Source organism: Vicia villosa, linkage group LG3 (assembly GCF_029867415.1).
Source record: "Vicia villosa cultivar HV-30 ecotype Madison, WI linkage group LG3, Vvil1.0, whole genome shotgun sequence".
In the NCBI taxonomy this organism is placed as follows: domain Eukaryota; kingdom Viridiplantae; phylum Streptophyta; class Magnoliopsida; order Fabales; family Fabaceae; genus Vicia; species Vicia villosa.
Genome location: NC_081182.1, coordinates 26,303,369 through 26,321,197, shown reverse-complemented (window position 1 = coordinate 26,321,197; position 17,829 = coordinate 26,303,369). Strand labels below are relative to the sequence as shown.

The 17,829-nt window shown below is 34.7% G+C and overlaps 1 long non-coding RNA gene across 1 annotated transcript; it reads right to left on the bottom strand.

Moving 5' to 3' along the window:
- Positions 1 to 1,761: 1,761 nt before the first annotated feature.
- LOC131655228 (uncharacterized) lies at positions 1,762 to 3,228 on the bottom strand. The gene is made up of 2 exons (XR_009299686.1): positions 2,961 to 3,228; positions 1,762 to 2,133 (listed from the first exon to the last, which is right to left on the bottom strand). It is a non-coding gene; the product is annotated as an uncharacterized LOC131655228 (long non-coding RNA).
- Between the last annotated feature and the right edge of the window lie 14,601 nt (positions 3,229 to 17,829).

The window sequence follows — 17,829 nt, the reverse complement described above, 5'->3', positions numbered from 1 at the left end:
ATCCACCTCTAATCCTTGAAGACATAAATCCTTCAAATTATTAGATTTTCTTAGAAAGATATAAAAACAAGACTACATGTTTTAAAGTCAAATAGAATATATAAATGTAATGGTAAAATAGCAATAAAGATTAAAGTATCTACAAATACACTTGAAGAGCTACACAAGATATACCTAACTCAGACATAAAAAAAAAGGAAAACGAATAAGAAATTAATAAAAAACTTTAAACATCTAATAAAAAGAGGGTGAAAAACAATCTCAGAACAAATCACACTAACGACAGTTAAAACATGACGAAGGCTATAACTCTCGATGCCATGACCAATAGAAGCGACCACCAAACTTAAAATCTCAAAAGATATTAAAAGAAGGTCGAAGACTCTCAAGCTGTTATTGACTCAGGCGTCGAATTGATTTCTCAAGTCAAGTCGAAAATACACAAGAGTTGCCCACAGACCTACTGAGATATCATTTCCAAATCAAGAGGATACTCATACATTCCATGTGTTTAATTGTTACTGATGAGCCTAAAAAAATCTTATCAATCCGAGATTTCTAAATAGACCAAACCACTGCATACCAAATCATAAAAAATACCCATAGTCCTAGACACTCCACCGAGAGGAGAAAAAAGATTTGAAAAAGAGTTAGAAAATCTCTCAATAAAGCTACAGGCACCCCCCTCCAAACCAACTAAAGGTCTGGTACCAATAAAAAACAACTAACTCATTTGTCACGAAGAGGTGAGAGGACGACTCAGGAATCATTAAACAGAAGAGACAAGATGTATACCTGAGCTATTGGGGATTCCCCAATTTAACAAATTATCTTTAGTGGGAATCCTTTCTTGAAGGAGTTATCAACATAACTTTAGAGGAAGTCCATTTATTCCAAATAGTACATAAAAGACTAACTTAATTGAAGTGATCTTAACGATCAGAAAGAGACCTCGCGAGCCAAGAGACAAGAAAAAGGCGAGGCCACATAATAGAAGTCATCCTTGACATGACACCACCTCAACATATCACCCTCCGAGGAAGGAATAAAATCCCTAATCACCGATAGAAGAAGGTTATCGATAAGAACTCACTCATGGTCAAAAAGGAAAGAATGCCTCTACTTAAGCTCTCAAACCCAAACTTCCCTACCCACCTACCAATCTCCCCAAGTGATCACTTCTTTAAAGACATAACTTTTCTTTCAAAATCTATCCAAAATAAATAACGAACGCCCAACAAGGTATATTGTTCCCATTAGATCATATATAGTATAAGGGAAGCATATGAATATCAAGCCAAAACATTCTATATAAAAGTGAAATCAATATGCTTTTATATCTAATTAGGCCAAATGGAAATTAACTTTAAAACAATTTATTCTTATTTATTCACACAAACCATGAAAAAATAGTTCCGAACATGTCTATAAAATTGTATATAGAGATAATATATACATAAAATATCATGTCATATATACAAGATCAGACTGCAACACATGTTGCCTTTGCTGTCTTCTCAGTTCTATCACTTAAACATCTTTAAATTTCAAGGATATACAGGAGAACATAAAGATTATGCAATGTTTGATATTTTCTTAATAAAAAATCATTACATATTAATTTTATTTCAAAGATCAATTCAATTTAATACTAATAATCTGACATGCATTAAATTAATTTGATGAAAGTAAAAATGAAAGCAATAATATATCTGGAGAGAAGTAAAAATTGACAATTTGTCAAGACAATACACATCAAAATCACTACAATATTTGTCCATTTTCTTTCACTTTCGTTCTCAACAAAATTAAAGAAACCCTACCCACTTGCTTCCTGTCTCATAATGCCAACTTGATTTGATGAACATCTGTCATATAGATCTTTTTTGTTTAAATTTCTTCATGCCATCATCAATACAAAAAAAAAAATATAAACATAAAAAATTTACAGTATCCATAGTTTCTATCACCTAAACATGAAATTAAACATAAAAAAACTGAAAAAGTTTGATCTAGTAGTAACAATTACATAGACAGATCTTAGATCTACACGATCTCGATGTTTCAGATTCGAATTCCGCCGTCATACCCTTGAAATCTTAGGAGGTCTGGTCTCCACACCCTAAATAGATTCTTATCAAAAAAGAAGAAGAAATTAAACATAAAATTATAACATTTTTTTCCTTTAAGTAAAATGGTTTAATTTGGTGAAGAATTTTATTGTTATCAGTGAAAACTCAAAGCCCTAAAGATAAGGTTTTTTCATAACCGACAAATGATCCAATTGGTTACTCTCTTATCTCTAGATGGGTGGTGTGTATGCACTTCCAAACAATAAAATAAACAAATAAAACAAACCATGTTTCTTGGCAGTATGAATCAATGACAAACTATAGGTGTTTCTAGATAATTTTAATTAATTAGTAGTACTAAAACTAGTACTACTAAGTTGACTGAGTACTTAAAATCCAAATTCATTGACTAAATATAAATTCATATGATTTTGATGAAGTAACTGTTAGATAGCAGCATGCTAAGAAAGAACCAAGAAGAATCCCTACAAGAAAAATGGATGAAATTTGATGTATTATTGGTATATACTATATAGTATATACCTGGTAAATTTATGTATGAGATTTGATGTATTATTGGTAATTTTCAGTACTGAATCCCCAATTTGAAAGCTAGGGTTAGTGTTTTCATTAAAAAGAAAAAACAAAGAATATTGAAACGAATCAAAACGACAAAGACTGAATTCATGTAAATCAGATCTTGATCTTGACATCAAGAGGACTGTGTCAAAAACTAGAAACATCTGTAAGCATAATAAAAGGAAAGAGAGGAAGAAAGATGGTGGTGGGGTGACAGATAGAGAGTGAGCACGCATAGCTTCAAGCATGAAACATCATCGTGCAAGAAAAACACCATGTGTGCTCACTCTCTTCTGTCACCGCCCTTACCCTTAAATAATCTCCACATGATGAGATTTGATGCCAACTTGAAGAACATGAAGTTTTTTACCCTCATTTCATGAATGATATAGGTAGTATGGGAGAAGGTTATCCCTTGTTTCCTGTATATGGAACAAAGAACAGTTTTGAGATGTGTGAAGAAATGAAGAGAGTGAAAGGGTTTATATAGGCCCAAAAAGGAAGAATAAATGTGAGTTTATCATCATCCACCGGCCGTTCATTGATAATCTAAATATTTTACGGAGGAGAAAAAAGTGAAAGCATAAAAAAAAAATAAGACAAGTGTTGAAAACTTTATCTTTACGATCTCTACCCCCATATGCACAACTAACCCAATTACTAACACATTTTGTGATTCTCAATGAATTTTAAACCCTATAATCCTATTATAGCCTTTCTTTGGTTCTCCATAATACTACTGTTATATTGCCTTCAAATATTAACACATTTAACCTTTGTTAGTTTATATTTTGATAAACTAATTCAAGTAAGTTATAGTTTATTATTTTTGTCTCAAATTTATCCGTTTTTTTCTTAATTAAAAATATTAAATAATGATTACACATATATGTTTATGTCATTTATATAAATTTGGTTTGTAATTTAAAAGAAATAGATAAGGCTTAACATGGTTAGCAAGAGATATATAATAGTAATATGAATATGATGGGTGTAAATAAAAATATGTTAAAGTGTCTGAACAAATTGAAAATTAATTATAGAGAACAAATTAGAAATCGGAGGTGCCGTTTAAGATTAAGGTTTTTGGGTGGAGGCTCCTCGCTAATAGGCTTCTAACTAAAGACCTTTTTGTGTATGGAGGTATTTCTATTTCTTTTGAACATTTAAAGTGTCCTTTTTGTGGGATTGATTCAGAAAATTAGAATTATTTCTTTTTTGTTTGTTATTTGGTAAAGAATATTTGGAGGGAGATTTCGTTTTGGATAGGTAAACTGAGGTTAGAGGAGGAAGAGTGTTTGTCGAGTTTTATGGATTGACACTCGTTTTGTAAATCTAAAAAGGTGGATGGGAAGAAGTTAGATATGATTTGGATAGCTACGACATAGTCCATTTGGTTGATTAGGAATGGAATTTGTTTTAGGGAGGAATGGTGGAATCTTGATGATTTGGTTTAGAATATCAAAATTTTGGTGTGGAGGTGGTCTTTTTGTGGAGACATCACTCAATCTAATTATTCTTTTTACGAGTTTAGCCAAGAGCCTTTGCTTTATTTGTCGTAATTGTAATTGAAGGGAGTGTGACAAAGATATGGAGGTGGATATATGGGATCCTCTTTTTGGACTTTAGGTGAAAGATGTCTTTCTTTCTTCATAAGGAACTTATTTTTGTTAATTTTTTTATCGATATTAGAGGGCTCCTTTTATCCTTTGAAAAATATTAGTATGTTAGGAAGCTTGCAAGGGATGGTATTTTCCTTGTGTCCTCTGCTTATAGTTTTCTTTTGGTTTCTTCTACCAACCCCTTCTCTACTTACAATATGTCTCTCTCCACATTTGGGGTAGTTGGGCACCATTTAAGGTGATTATTTTCTCTAGGGAGTTTCTCCTTTATAGGTTCTTCTCTAGAGATAATTTATTCAAGAGAATGGTGATTATGGACTTGGGACTTACTATGGGTCCTATTTCAGTGTTTCACCCGAATTAGCTTCTCACTTGTTTGTCACTTGTGACTTAGCTAGTAGTGTGTGGTATAGGAATTTTAGATGGTTGGGTAGGGAAATACTTATTTCTAGGGATCCTAGTTTTCTCTTTGAGAGTTACCTTTATTTAGGTGGCAAGGCGAAGTCTAGGGTTTTTTCTAAGATTTGGCATGTTGTGGTCTAGACCATTTAGATAGCCCAAAATGAGATTATGTCTTCTAGTTTTTTTAACAAATGTGAAAGATGTGGAGGAGAAAAATATTATTTTTGCCATGGAAATGGGTTTTGGATAGATTAGGGGAGAACTCTTGCGCCTTCACAAAATGACTTAAGAACCCATCCTTTAGATTGATCAATATCGGATCGAGATTACGGTCAGGTTGAGAGCGTGGGTGTTTCTTTCTTTATTCTCTTGGTGGTCTTTAATCTGGTGTTGGGTGGTTAACTAGGTTGAGCTATTACTCGATCCTTTATATGGGTGTAGTTCTTAGAAGACAGTTTTTATGGAATTCATTTGTTTACCTATTTGTATTGGTCCATGTAATTTCTTCTTCTTCTTCTTCTTCTTCTTCTTCTTCTAGTTTTATTTATGTGTTCTCTTTGTTGTATCTTTCGTTACATCTTGTGTCAATTCTATACTCACCAGTACTTTGTGCTATTTACTCTTTATTATTAATATATTACATTTTCTTTAAAAAATTAATAAATTTGATGTTTAAATTATTAATCATTTTTCCATGAAAGTTGAGGACCCTTTAGCTAAATTGCAAGGAGTTTGTTAAAAACACATGCATTTAAGAACCTCTCATATCTATCATGATTCAAACAAATTTTCTTTCCTGGATATCACTATCATGGGGTTTCATTGGTGGAAGCCTACACTTCTCAATTATGCAAGGAGTCATATTAATAATGTAACGGTTTCCCAATTTTAAATTTAGTTTAATTCATCTTTTCATCCATTAACTTAATTTAAGATCTCACTTTCATCCCTTAAGTAATAAACATTTATTTTTAGTCCCTTAAAATTTGTTCAAGTATTCAAGTTGATAATATGATGAAATGGGCATTAATAAGATTGTCTACTAAAAGATGGTTTCATAACTAAGAGGATGAAAACCATTGCAATAGTGAGAATATATGTGCATTTATATGTTATCCCTCCACTATCACATCCTGGCATAATTGAAGAACCAATAATTTCCCTTGAATATAATATTGCAGGACCCGATGAAAAAGAAGAAGAATGTTTTGTATTGGATAATGATAACTGTGAGTAGGGGTGAGAATCGGCCAAGCCGGCTAACAGGGGTCTACGGCCTAGCCTACACAGGCACAGGCCAGGCCAGGCTTTTTTTAAATAGAAAAGACCTAGGTTTTTTTATAAGCTTATTTAGTTTAAAAGGCTAGGTCACAGACCATAAAAAGTCTTTTAGGCCTATCAAGCTTGCCGATTTAAATAAATAAGAATAAATTTATAATTATTATATTTTATTTGTACTTTGAAATAAAATAGAAAAATAAATCTTCGTTATCTTGAAGAACTTATGTAGACAAGCTGAAAAAAGCTTATGAACAATGTCATTATTTGTTCACATAAGTTCTCTTACACAAATAGTATCGTAAAACTTATGTTAATAGGTAAATGCAAATAAACATTTATTCTCATTGATATTTGAACTTGTTAGTTTATTTAAACAATAGTTGAATGGCTTATTTATAATTGTTCATATAAAATAGGATTTTATGTAGGCTAATAGGATAAATAGGCCTTCAAAATGGCTAGGCTCATACCAAAAAAATAAGCCTATAATAGGCTACAGGCCAGGCTTATGCTTGGTAGTTTTTAGCCGGTCAAGCTCGGGCTTGGCAAAGCCTAACTCGGCCTAGTCTATTTTAACCACAGTCTGTGAGGGTGGACATGGTGTGCAAAAGGACAAGATTGAGGAAGGGACCATTGAATTGGATGAAGCATGCAATATAGAAAAAGAAATGTTGGACGAAGTGAGTAATGTAGAAAAAGACAATTTGAATGAAGTGAATAATCTAGAAAAAGACAAGTTGGATGAAGTGAATAATGTAAAAAGACAAGTTGGATGAAGTGAATAATGTAGAAAAATACTAGTTGGAAGAAGACTTTAATGAAGAAGAGGCCACTGATCATGTAGAAGAAGACTTTAATGTGGGAAGGATCACTGATGCAACAAAATAATTTACTGTGGGAAGGACCATTGAGTTAAACCATTAGAGGATTACAGGTGGGAAGCAGGGACATGTTTTAATTCAAAGTGGTATTTTGAAGGGGGAATGAGACCATATGCTATACATTTTGTCATGAATTTAAAATATAAGAAAAATGATAACAAGAGGATTAGAATTATATGCGAGGTAGGTTTTCTATGGGAGGCTTACTGTGCAAAAATACCACAAGAAGAGACTTGGAAATTGAGAAAAATAGTTGACAAGCATACATGTAGTAGGAATTATAAAGTTAGTCTCCTTACTTCCAATTGGTTAAGCAATAAGATACAAACTAATGTGAGGGAAGATCCATATTTGAAGTTTATAGAATTAATATGGCACAACAAAAATGGAACGTGGGGATCATCAAGACACTTGCATATGGATCAAAGACAATGGCTATTGATATTATGGACTATTCATTTAAGGAGCAGTATACAAGACTTTATGATTATGCCGATGAAGTGTTAAGGTTAAATCCAAGTTAAATTGTGAAAATTATAACTCAAGCATTTCAAGTTAAAGATGAGAGTATTGAACATCTTGAGAGACCATTGATCCTAACCTTTCAAAGGATGTATATATGTTTTAAAGCTTGTAGACACATTTTTTCAAGTGTGTGCCCATAATAGAATTTGGATGGGTATTTCATAAAGGGTTGTTATGGTGGAAAGATAGTAGCACTAATTATAAGGGATTCAAATTGCAAAACTTACAATTCCATTAGTGATCAACAAAAGGCAACCTTTTCTTATTTTAGTAATTGCATTCTTTGTTTTAAGTGTTAATTGCTTTTTTTTAATTGTATTTTATGTGGTAAATGCAAGGATTGTTGTCATCACTTGAGTAATTGCTCCATAAAGTGAACCAATGGTTTTGTGTCAGGTAACTTCATTATGATTTTCTTACTCATGTGCAAATGGATTATCTTACTTCATTCTGATTCTACTACTTTTCTAGGCTTTTATATTGCATTATGATTTAGTACCTTAGCTTCTTTTATGGTTCTTCTATAGTCCATTAACTTCTGAATATGTAAAATTTCTAGGCAGTTATACAACAACTTAAGGAAAAAGTATCTAGGCATTAAACTGAAATACTCGATGTGGAAGGAAACTACTACTAGTTATGTCAATGCATGGGAAAGGGCCATGCTTGAAATAAAGGAAGTAAATGAGGAGGCATTCAAGCATTTGATAAAGATTTCACCAAGGTTTTGGAGCAAAACTAGGTTTAGAACCACTCCAAGATGTGATAATTTGGTGAACAATATGTCAGATGCTTTCAACTCAGTTTTTGTAACAACTATGGCTAAGCCAATTATTACAATGATTGAAGAAATCAGAATTTATCTTATATTAAGGTGGGAGTTAAATAGGCCAAAGATTTCCAAAGATAAAGGTCATATTATACCAAATATTCACAATGATTGAAGAATCTATGAATATTTATTGTGTTTTACATTTGGAATGATATATAGTTTCTGGATTCTACATTTCTTACAAGCGTGATGGTGAATACAATTATGAGATTAGGCATATCTCATATAATGGATAAAGATGAGTCTGGGAAAAAAGAATGCTCTTGTAGGAGATGCATGTTGATAAGGCTGCCATGTTGTCATGCAATTTATAGCATGAAGAATTAGCATTTAGAAATTGAAGAATTTGTGACTGACTGCTACAAAAGGGACTTTTATAAAGTTGTCTATAAACTAGTTATTTATCCACTAAATGGGGAAACTATGTGGACTAATATAAAGTTTTTTAATTTACAGTAACCGCCAATGAAAAGGCAACCTGAGGGGCCCAAGAAGAAAAAAACATGAAGGTCGGAGGTGTTCTCCTTCACATTGTTCATGCTTGTAATTGTACGAAGAACGCACACCTCTTGGAAAAAATACTCCCTCATCTTGTTTCTTCTGAGCATAGATCCAACTGTCCCACAACTTTTGTTGTTTGACTTTGAGGAGGTGCTAGAAATTTTGAACATTGAGCAGAAATTTAGAAAAAAGATGAATGTTGAAAAAGACAAATGTAAAACATGATGAGGAAGAAACACAAAAACTCAATTACTTTTGTGAAAGAAGCTTAGAATACTGATATAAGATCTTTGTTGTGTTAGTATTTTTAACTTTTGCCATGTTGTCATGCCTCATCATCACAAGTTAACATAATTGGCAAACGAAGCTATTTTTAAGGGACTGATATATAATGGTTAATTGATTATTAGATAATGAACTAATAAGTGAAATTTTCCTATAATATGAAACAGGGGAATAAAGTGACACTTAAAATTAAGTCAAGGGACCTCGTGACTAATTAAGTCTTTAAAATTTATACACTCATGTTTGTTTGGATTCAATTTATAGTCACCGTATTATTTTTTACTTAATTTTTGTTTTATTTCTTTGAAATATTTTTCATAAAGAAATATGAGAGGTAGTGATTTGGCAACCACATCTTTATTTTATTAGATATTGGCATAGTTTCACCCAAAAAATTTCCATTTTTATTTTAAATATATTTATTTCAGATAGTAATTGATAATTATAAAGTGTCAATTTAATTTGAATGTCATTGTTTTCATTTTCTTTTGGCATTATAGCTATTTACTTCTTAGGAAAAGGGGTTTTATTAATTCAGAGTTGTGAACTGAGGTATAAATACTGGTCAAATATTGTTCTCACCAGTAATCGAATTCGATATTCTCGAGGTGTTCTCATTTCCAAAAGCTCATTTACCACTGGAGCCCAAGTGTTTGAAGAACATTTTCTTTTTAAAACTCTTTCAAACACTCTCTTTTTATTGATTGAAACATGTGTGGGTCCTACCACTTTAAGTGGGACTTATTTTTAAAATGAGGGACTTACACATATTTTAACCAATAAAAAATAAGTGTTTGAGATTGTAGAAAAAAAAATGTTGTTAGCCCTCCTCAATTACGCATAAATTCAACACATAAACTCTAGGTTTAAAAAATAATAATAATAATAATAATACTCCCCATAACCTTCATAACATTGAACAAAAATAATTAAATTTTATATTAATCAAACCATATCATATTAAACGAATATATCCATGGTACTATTGTTTTTACACAAATAATATGCTAATAGAATTTAAGGTCGACACATGGAACTATAATGGCAGGTCCCCTTCCCCCTTCCTTTGATTAATTAAATTTAATAAAAGAGGGAATGGGATAAAGGAAGGAATTATATTGTGTTAAAGAGCTAATTGGTCAGTTAGTGCTAATAATTCACAAAAAAGGTGACTGAGATCCAATGCGCCGCTAAAGCATTTTAAAGTATATATGCTTTATGTAAGCAAGAACATTATTCACGCTTAGTACATCATTAGCGTTAATGTTCAAAGTAATGTATCCTTACGAGGGTGTTTAGTGAGTCGTTTCTTAGTATGATTGGACTCTTGATCATATGGGTTGTCCATGATAAAATGTACATATGAAATATGTTACTCTAATTTAATAAGAAAATTTCTTCACCCACCTCCCAACCTTCTTGCCCACCCCTGGTGAATTTACCACAATACCCCTTGTTTCGGAAGTTCATTTCGGAAATGCATCTCCGAAAACGTGTTTTTTTTAATATAAAATATTGATTTCGGAGATGCATCTCCGAAATAAAGTTACTTTTTCACAAAATGTGGTGTTTCGGAAGTTCATCTCCGAACGCACCCCCCTTGGGGAATTCGGAAATGAACTTCCGAAAATATGTCTGGACAGAAGAAAATGAAAAACAACAACAATTCGCTTTATTTAATCGGGTGAAGATTACAACGATAATATTACATATAATTAAAGTTACATATTGTTGATCACAGGTAGGTGGGGATGAGTCAACATTTTGATAACATCGTCCGCCGATCTTTGAAGTTTCGCGTCCAACTCGATCGGGCCTTTCGAAGAAAATCGGTCGAACATTGTCCACATAACCGCCAAATCTTCGTCGTTCTTGATCTCAAAAGGTGTGAACTTAATGCCTCCCTCGTCGTTAAGCGATGGCGAGCGGTACTCGAGCTTGACAACCTTTCGATTCTCGGGATAGTGCAAAAGCGTGTTGAGCGACGGTATCAACTCCACAAACGGCGTGTCGCGCGAGAAGAGAAATTGGAACGGCATCGGGTAGCCGGTTTCAAAGTAGACGAATGCTAGGTGGGGGTAGGTTTGTGTCATTTGTGTTTTGTGGTGTGGAGAGGATGAAGAAGAATGTGTATTTATAGACTTATTGGAGCATTGATGGCCTAACAAACCTTATCCTGCCTTAGGGGACATTTCGGAAATGAACTTCCAAAAATAGGAGGCAGACTAGCATATTTCGGAAGTTCATTTCCGAATTATGCAGAAACAGACATAAATTTTGCATTTTGTTGATTGCTTAGTGTGTTGTCTAAATTGAACATATGGAATTGACATTAACCATAAATTAGACAAGCAAGTCATAAAACATAATTATATTATACATGTATTGAATCGGTCCGATTTTACATGATAAACAACAATACATACAAAAAACGATCCGGAACAAACTAAAATTCACCGAACCAATTGGTGGATCCTAAGTCCAAAATAGGCTCATTCTTCGACCGCTCTCTATTTTGCTCGCGCTCTTGGCTCATCATTTCTTCAAACTCCGCCATTCTTGAAACAAAAGGATCCGGCCAAGTCTCCGCCTTATTTGAACGATGTGCGGTCCATTGACAACAAGTAGCCGGTATAGGACACCCCGGTTTCAAAAACACTTGGACGAAGTGCCGCGATCGTAGATACCCGATGCATATGATTCGGCCCGACGAGTCCAATGGCGGTCGACTATGAAGTGGAAAGAAAGTCTCACTTAGTCCAAACCTCGTCAAATCGACGCATACAATATCATATGCACTTGCTATGAGATGACCCATATCGGGGAATGACATCCACTTTGAGACCGGAGCGATACCGGTAAGTGGTGGAACAAGTGAATCATGAATTTTTGCAAACTTTTCTTGATTTTCATATAGTCGGCCGTAGATGTCCCGATACGAAGTCAACTCCGCAAGAAGTTCCCGTCGGACTAAAGTGTGATTATTTTCCCCTTTACCGAGCAAACCCGCAACGGCCCGATATCCACAATTGCCGTCTCCTCCAACATCAACGATGTTATCGATATATTTGTGCATAAAAAGTGGCATCTCATCAATGTAGACAATGGGTGATTTTTTTATCGGCGGTGTGCGAGGTGGCTTCGAAATACGGGCACCTTTGTTACCACTACTCTTGGACTTAGGTGTCTCATGAATTTCCGGTAACGATGCATCAACATGTTCAAAGTAGGAAGGAGATCGTTTTGTTGATGTGTCATCTTGTGTAATTTTGGACTTTTTCGGTGCACCTTTAGTCTTAACCGGTTGAGATGGCGGTTTCAAATCGGTGGTCTCCGGAAATGCGATCTTTCGCAATTGTTCTTTTATGTGCATTTTTGTTGTGTCGTCCGCTTTAGCAAACTTCTCCATTATCACTTCCAACTCGTCGGAGATGGTGATTTTGGAGTCATTTTCTTTCGGCGGGTCAAAATCATCAAAACGAAGTTTCTTCCAATGGTCGGCTACCTCATCCATGCGTATGGGTGAATTCAAATTCTTTTTTTTGCAAGTATACAAGCACATGCGTATGCGTCTTCTTTTTCACACTCCAAAAAAGCAAACCCCACCGAATAAGTCTTGTCCGTCGAGGTAACACCGACTATCTCTAGAAGCGGAAGCCTATACTTGTTGGTCTTGTACGTCGAATCCATCACAAGAACGGTTGGAAATGTGTTGAATAATTTGATACTTTCGGGATGAGTCCAAAAAATATCACGCACCGTAACTTTGTCCTCGGAGGTTCGGAAGCTTGAAACATATTTGTTATCGCCTAGTAGTTTCAAAAGTTGTTGCATTTCCGACCGAGGACCCATATTCAACACTTTGAGATTGTGTCGTTCATTGTAAACTTGCTTGATATTTGAAACGCTATCAGGTTTCTTACGCTTCAAATCGGCAAGTATGTTGCGAGGCGCCACTTTGACTATCGTTAAGTCCGATATCATATTCTTCTCTTCGCGGGACAAACGACACGCCATTGGATGTCCGTGTAACTTGACATCCAAGGCATGATTATGCATTCCACAAATTACGGTTAACCGCCACAAATCATCAACCCTCCGAGTAGCACGCAACTTAAAGGGACACCCGCACTTTCTCGACCCCGTGTCCTCGTGTTTTAGCACCCGGTTTGATTGTACATAACTACCACCCCGTTCGCAATTCAAAACAACGAAAGCTTTCCGCCTACTATTTCCGTTGTCCGACCTTAAAATAATAATTGCAAATCCATTTTTGTTAGCTTCCTTCCGAACCCAATCAAGCAATTGTTCGCGATCGCCGAAGCTCTGATCAATTGTAAAATGTTGCCGAACATCGACCGCATTGATCATAGGAGTAACGTTAATAACCGGATCGTTATTATCGTTGACAATTTCTGGAACTAATACTCCATCGTCTTGCACAATGTTGTCCGGATGCACCATACCTAACAAATGAATAAATTATCAAAAGTTGGCCAAAACTGTTTTTTTTTACTGCCAGGCCTATTTTCGGAAGTTCATTTCCGAAATATGTTAGGTAACATATTTCGGAAATGAACTTCCGAATTATATCAGTATTCAGCAGAATTTTGTTGAATCAATGTAGTGAAATAGGGAATGAAATAAGTGATGTTTACCTGAAATTGTAGCTTTCTATGCTCCCTTTAACGTGATCAACGGTTTGAAACTTGATTTTATGACGAAAAATGGATGGAGATTGATTGGGTTTTGGAGAGGGTTTGGAAAAGTGTTGGAGAAAAATGATGAAATAGTGAAGGAGGGAAATTTGTATATGCAGAAATATTTTCGGAAATGAACTTCCGAAAATATTAACGGTTTTGACATTTTCGGAGGTTCATTTCCGAAGACAACAAAAATTCAAAAAAAAAAGCGCTTCGGAAGTTCATTTCCGAAGCAGGGGTAGTTTTGGTTTTTCGCTGGGGGTGACCCCCATAGGGAGGTGGCTAAAGAAAAATTCTTTAATAATACAACTAGTATCCTTTTATAATAGTCCTTAGTTTATTTAGGTATATGAAAATGATCTTCTCTTTTCTCTTCGCAAACATTTGAATTGGCAGAAAGTCAATATGTTTTATCTTTTTAAAAGGTAAGCATATCAGATCGATCAGAAGTTAAGATCATTCATAATTATCAAAAAAAAATTGTTGGGGTTGATCAAAATATACATATTTAAAGAAGTCTCACATTGCTTAATTTTGTGAAAGAAAAGAGAGTCCAAGATTATAGAATATATGATTAAAGTTTTTCTAAGTCACACATCGCTTAGTTTAGTGATGGAAAAGAGAATTCAATGATATATATAAGATTCAAGTTCTTCGTTACAAAATGCACCAGTCAAAAGCACTTTAAGCTGGGGGTCGGGGGTATTTGAGGGTATATTATGTGTTGTAACAATTTTCACATAGTGTTATTCTCTGGTTGTCTATTGACAACGACTGCAGTTTTTTCTCCGGTTTTAGAGTTTCCACGTTAATCTCTTGTGTTGTTATTTTGTTCCTTTTTTTTCTATGTTTGTCATTTTTCCTAACAACTGATATCAGAGCTTTTGGTTCGATCCGGGAATAGTAGTTCTTAGTATGCTCTGTGGTTGCAGCTTTGTCTGATCTTCCACATCAGAAAAGAAGGGTGGTGTTGTGAAAAAGTTGTTGAGCCGCAGTCATAAGTTCCGTTGTGCAGTTTAGGTTAGAGAAAATTGATGGAATAATTATTTTTGACTTGTGGAAAGTTCAAGTCAAAGATTTGTTGCTACAATCAAGATTACACAAGGTGCAAGATTATGTCGGTGGTTGAAGAACTTCCTGCCAACAAGGAAGTTACACTATTAGTTTTCAACCTGGTTTTCGGCATGTGAAAATTCTTGGATTGGTTTAGCTTCAAGTGAAATTTATTCTTCATGATAAATTATATTATTGTCGGTGATAACAATGTGAAATTCTTGAAGTGATTTATCTTTAAGTGAAATATATTTTTCATGAGAGAGTATGATAGTTTTTAAAATTATGATTGTCGGTAAAGACAATGTGAAAATTCTTGAAGTGGTGTAGCTTCATTCAAGTGACTATACTCTTTATGGTGGAGTATGATTGTCGGTGATGACAATGAAAGTTGATGTATTATTTTCAATCAAGGTGGAGATTATTGAGATTGGTTGAAAATATTCATGTTGATACTCTTTACGGTGAAGTATGATTATCGGTGAAGACAATGAAAACTTATGTATTATTTTCAATCAAGGTGGAGATTGTTGGTGTTGGTTAAAAATATACATGTTTGATGAAGTCCCACATCGCTTAATTTTGTGAAGGAAAAGGGAGTCCAAGGCTATATATAGGATTAAAGTTTTTCTAAGTCCCACATCACTTAGTTTAGTGATGGAAGAGAGAATTCAAGGCTATATATAAGATTCAAGGCTATATATATGATTCAAGTTCTTCATTACAAAATGCACCAGTCAAATGCACTTTAAGCTTGTATTTGACTTGCTTTATTCTCTTATGCTATTGCATTACAGTGTTGTGAATGTAGTTAAATATTTGCTTTAGAGGGTGTAAGTGTACAGGGGGGGTCGGGGTATTTGAGGGTATATTATGTGTTATGACAATTTTCACATAGTGTTATTCTCTAATTGTTTATTTACAACGGTCGTGGTTTTTTCTCCGGTTTTGGAGTTTCCGTGTTAATCTCTTGTGTTGTTATTGTGTTCCTCCTTTTTCTCTATATTTGTTATTTTCCCAACAGTTTTCGCATACCCAACAAGTCTCTACACTATTATATATAGTTGTGGTTATTACCATTGAGGAAGGTAGTGCAATTGCTTCCAACCCAAGTGTCTACACACACTTAATTGGGATAAGGGCATGTTATGCTCCACAATCTAAGAGAACAAAAGGTTGTTGATTAGTCATGTCATATCTGCTATCAGATCATAGTTTTCCATGGCTTTTCTTGTCCTCAACGTGTGGACTCAGCCTGCTCTACCGGGTCCTATCCCTAGTGTCCCTTGGACCTTCCGCTTAAGACAATCCCTTATCGTGTGGTTCAAATCCTTGCAACGGAAACATCTCACTAGTCTAGTCTTGTACTCTCTGAAGTGAGCCCTGTTAGACGATAGGCTATGATATAGCGGGAGGGTGAATAGATCCCACAAAAATTTTAAGCATTTTTAACTTGTTTTCAAAGCGAGCTAACAGAAGCATTTCAAGATCGACTTTTGTCTACTCCGAGCCGCTATTGGTAGAATCATATATGTGTCTAAACCTTTAATAAATGTGAGAGATACTAAAGATGAGAAAGAGATTGAATCAATAGGTTTTGAAATTAGTCGTTTGAACAATTAAACACTTTAGTAATAACCTACTTCGAGTGACAATGAAAATGACAAAATAGACTTTGTCAATTTGTCGAACACTTGTTGTACAAGTGTTATTATGCACAAACAATTTCACAAATAATTGGTATGCAATTGATTGCAAGCCAATGTTATCAAAGTGTTGTAGATTGTGAAAAACAATTGCAATTTACAATTGTAACTCTCTACTCAAAAACAGTTTTGTTATCACAATTTAAACACTTAGAATTAATAGCAATTAAGCAGTTGTATACCAATGTCAATAGCAAGTAAAGAGAAATAAGGAGAGATGAACACAAATATTTGTTTAGGCAGTTCATTGACCGTCCTCGCTACGGTTACGCCTGCCCCCAATTTCAAACGGGAATTGAGGTATTTTTTATTTCTTTGCAAATGTTATTGCAAGAGAAGTTAAAGAAATAAACAAACAAATGTAGTTTTGATGTTAATTATTTATCTTCTCTCCCCTTAATCTTAAGCAAGATCAAGTCGACCTACACAAGGCAGTGAGGTTTAGAGGTGAACATGCACAACATGGGTCGACCTCTGGGACCCCATGCACCGACTTACACAAGATTAAGCGTCGACTTACAGCTTCTACGCGTCGACCTATGCCTGGAAGAAGTGTTTTCATGGATTTTTCCTTTTCTTGCTTAGTGGAGGTCGAGCTCCAAGAGCCATGCATCGACCTATCGTATGGATATTTATCCAAAACCATGTTTTTGACTTGTGAAACTGATCCACATGCATATGAACAAGTTTAGAATGATTATGGAAACATTTTCATGCAAGAGTGCACCTTAGGCTCAAAGGATACCGTCTAATACATTCTACTTCTAAAGACCTAGTTTTGACATCACTCAAAATAAACTTCTTGAGGTATGCACTCACAAGTCCTCTTGCAAGCGTTGATTTTGGGTGGTTGAATGAGTTTGGCACCTTGAATCTATTTTCCTTTTACCGGGGAGCCTTTTGGTTTCAATAGTTGGTTGAATCTACCAAAGTCTGTCCATTGGTGCCATGCTTGTTCACTCACTAATAGAATCTTCTTTTTCTCGTTACATGGGGTCACTTGAAAGATCTAATCCACTTCTGTGAGCCAATCTTGTGCCAGCAATGGATTAAGACTTCTTCAAAATTTTAGCAAACTCATCTTGTAGAAGTCTTGGAAGTTCCAGCTCCATGCCTCGGTGTGGAGGTTGAGGTTGTGCATGATGCATCTAGTACTAATTTCACTGTTGGTGCATCACTCGTGTCCAACAATCCTCATCTCTCCCACACCTTGATTGGCTGATACATTATGTATGTGAGCTAATATTGGCATTCCACGTTCCCATGATGTCTCATCCATACTTTATGTCCATCACATGCAAAGATATCAAGTTGATCAGACTTACACTACTACGAAAAACACATACAATAACGGTTGTGAAACACATATAATGACGGTAGTAGGTCC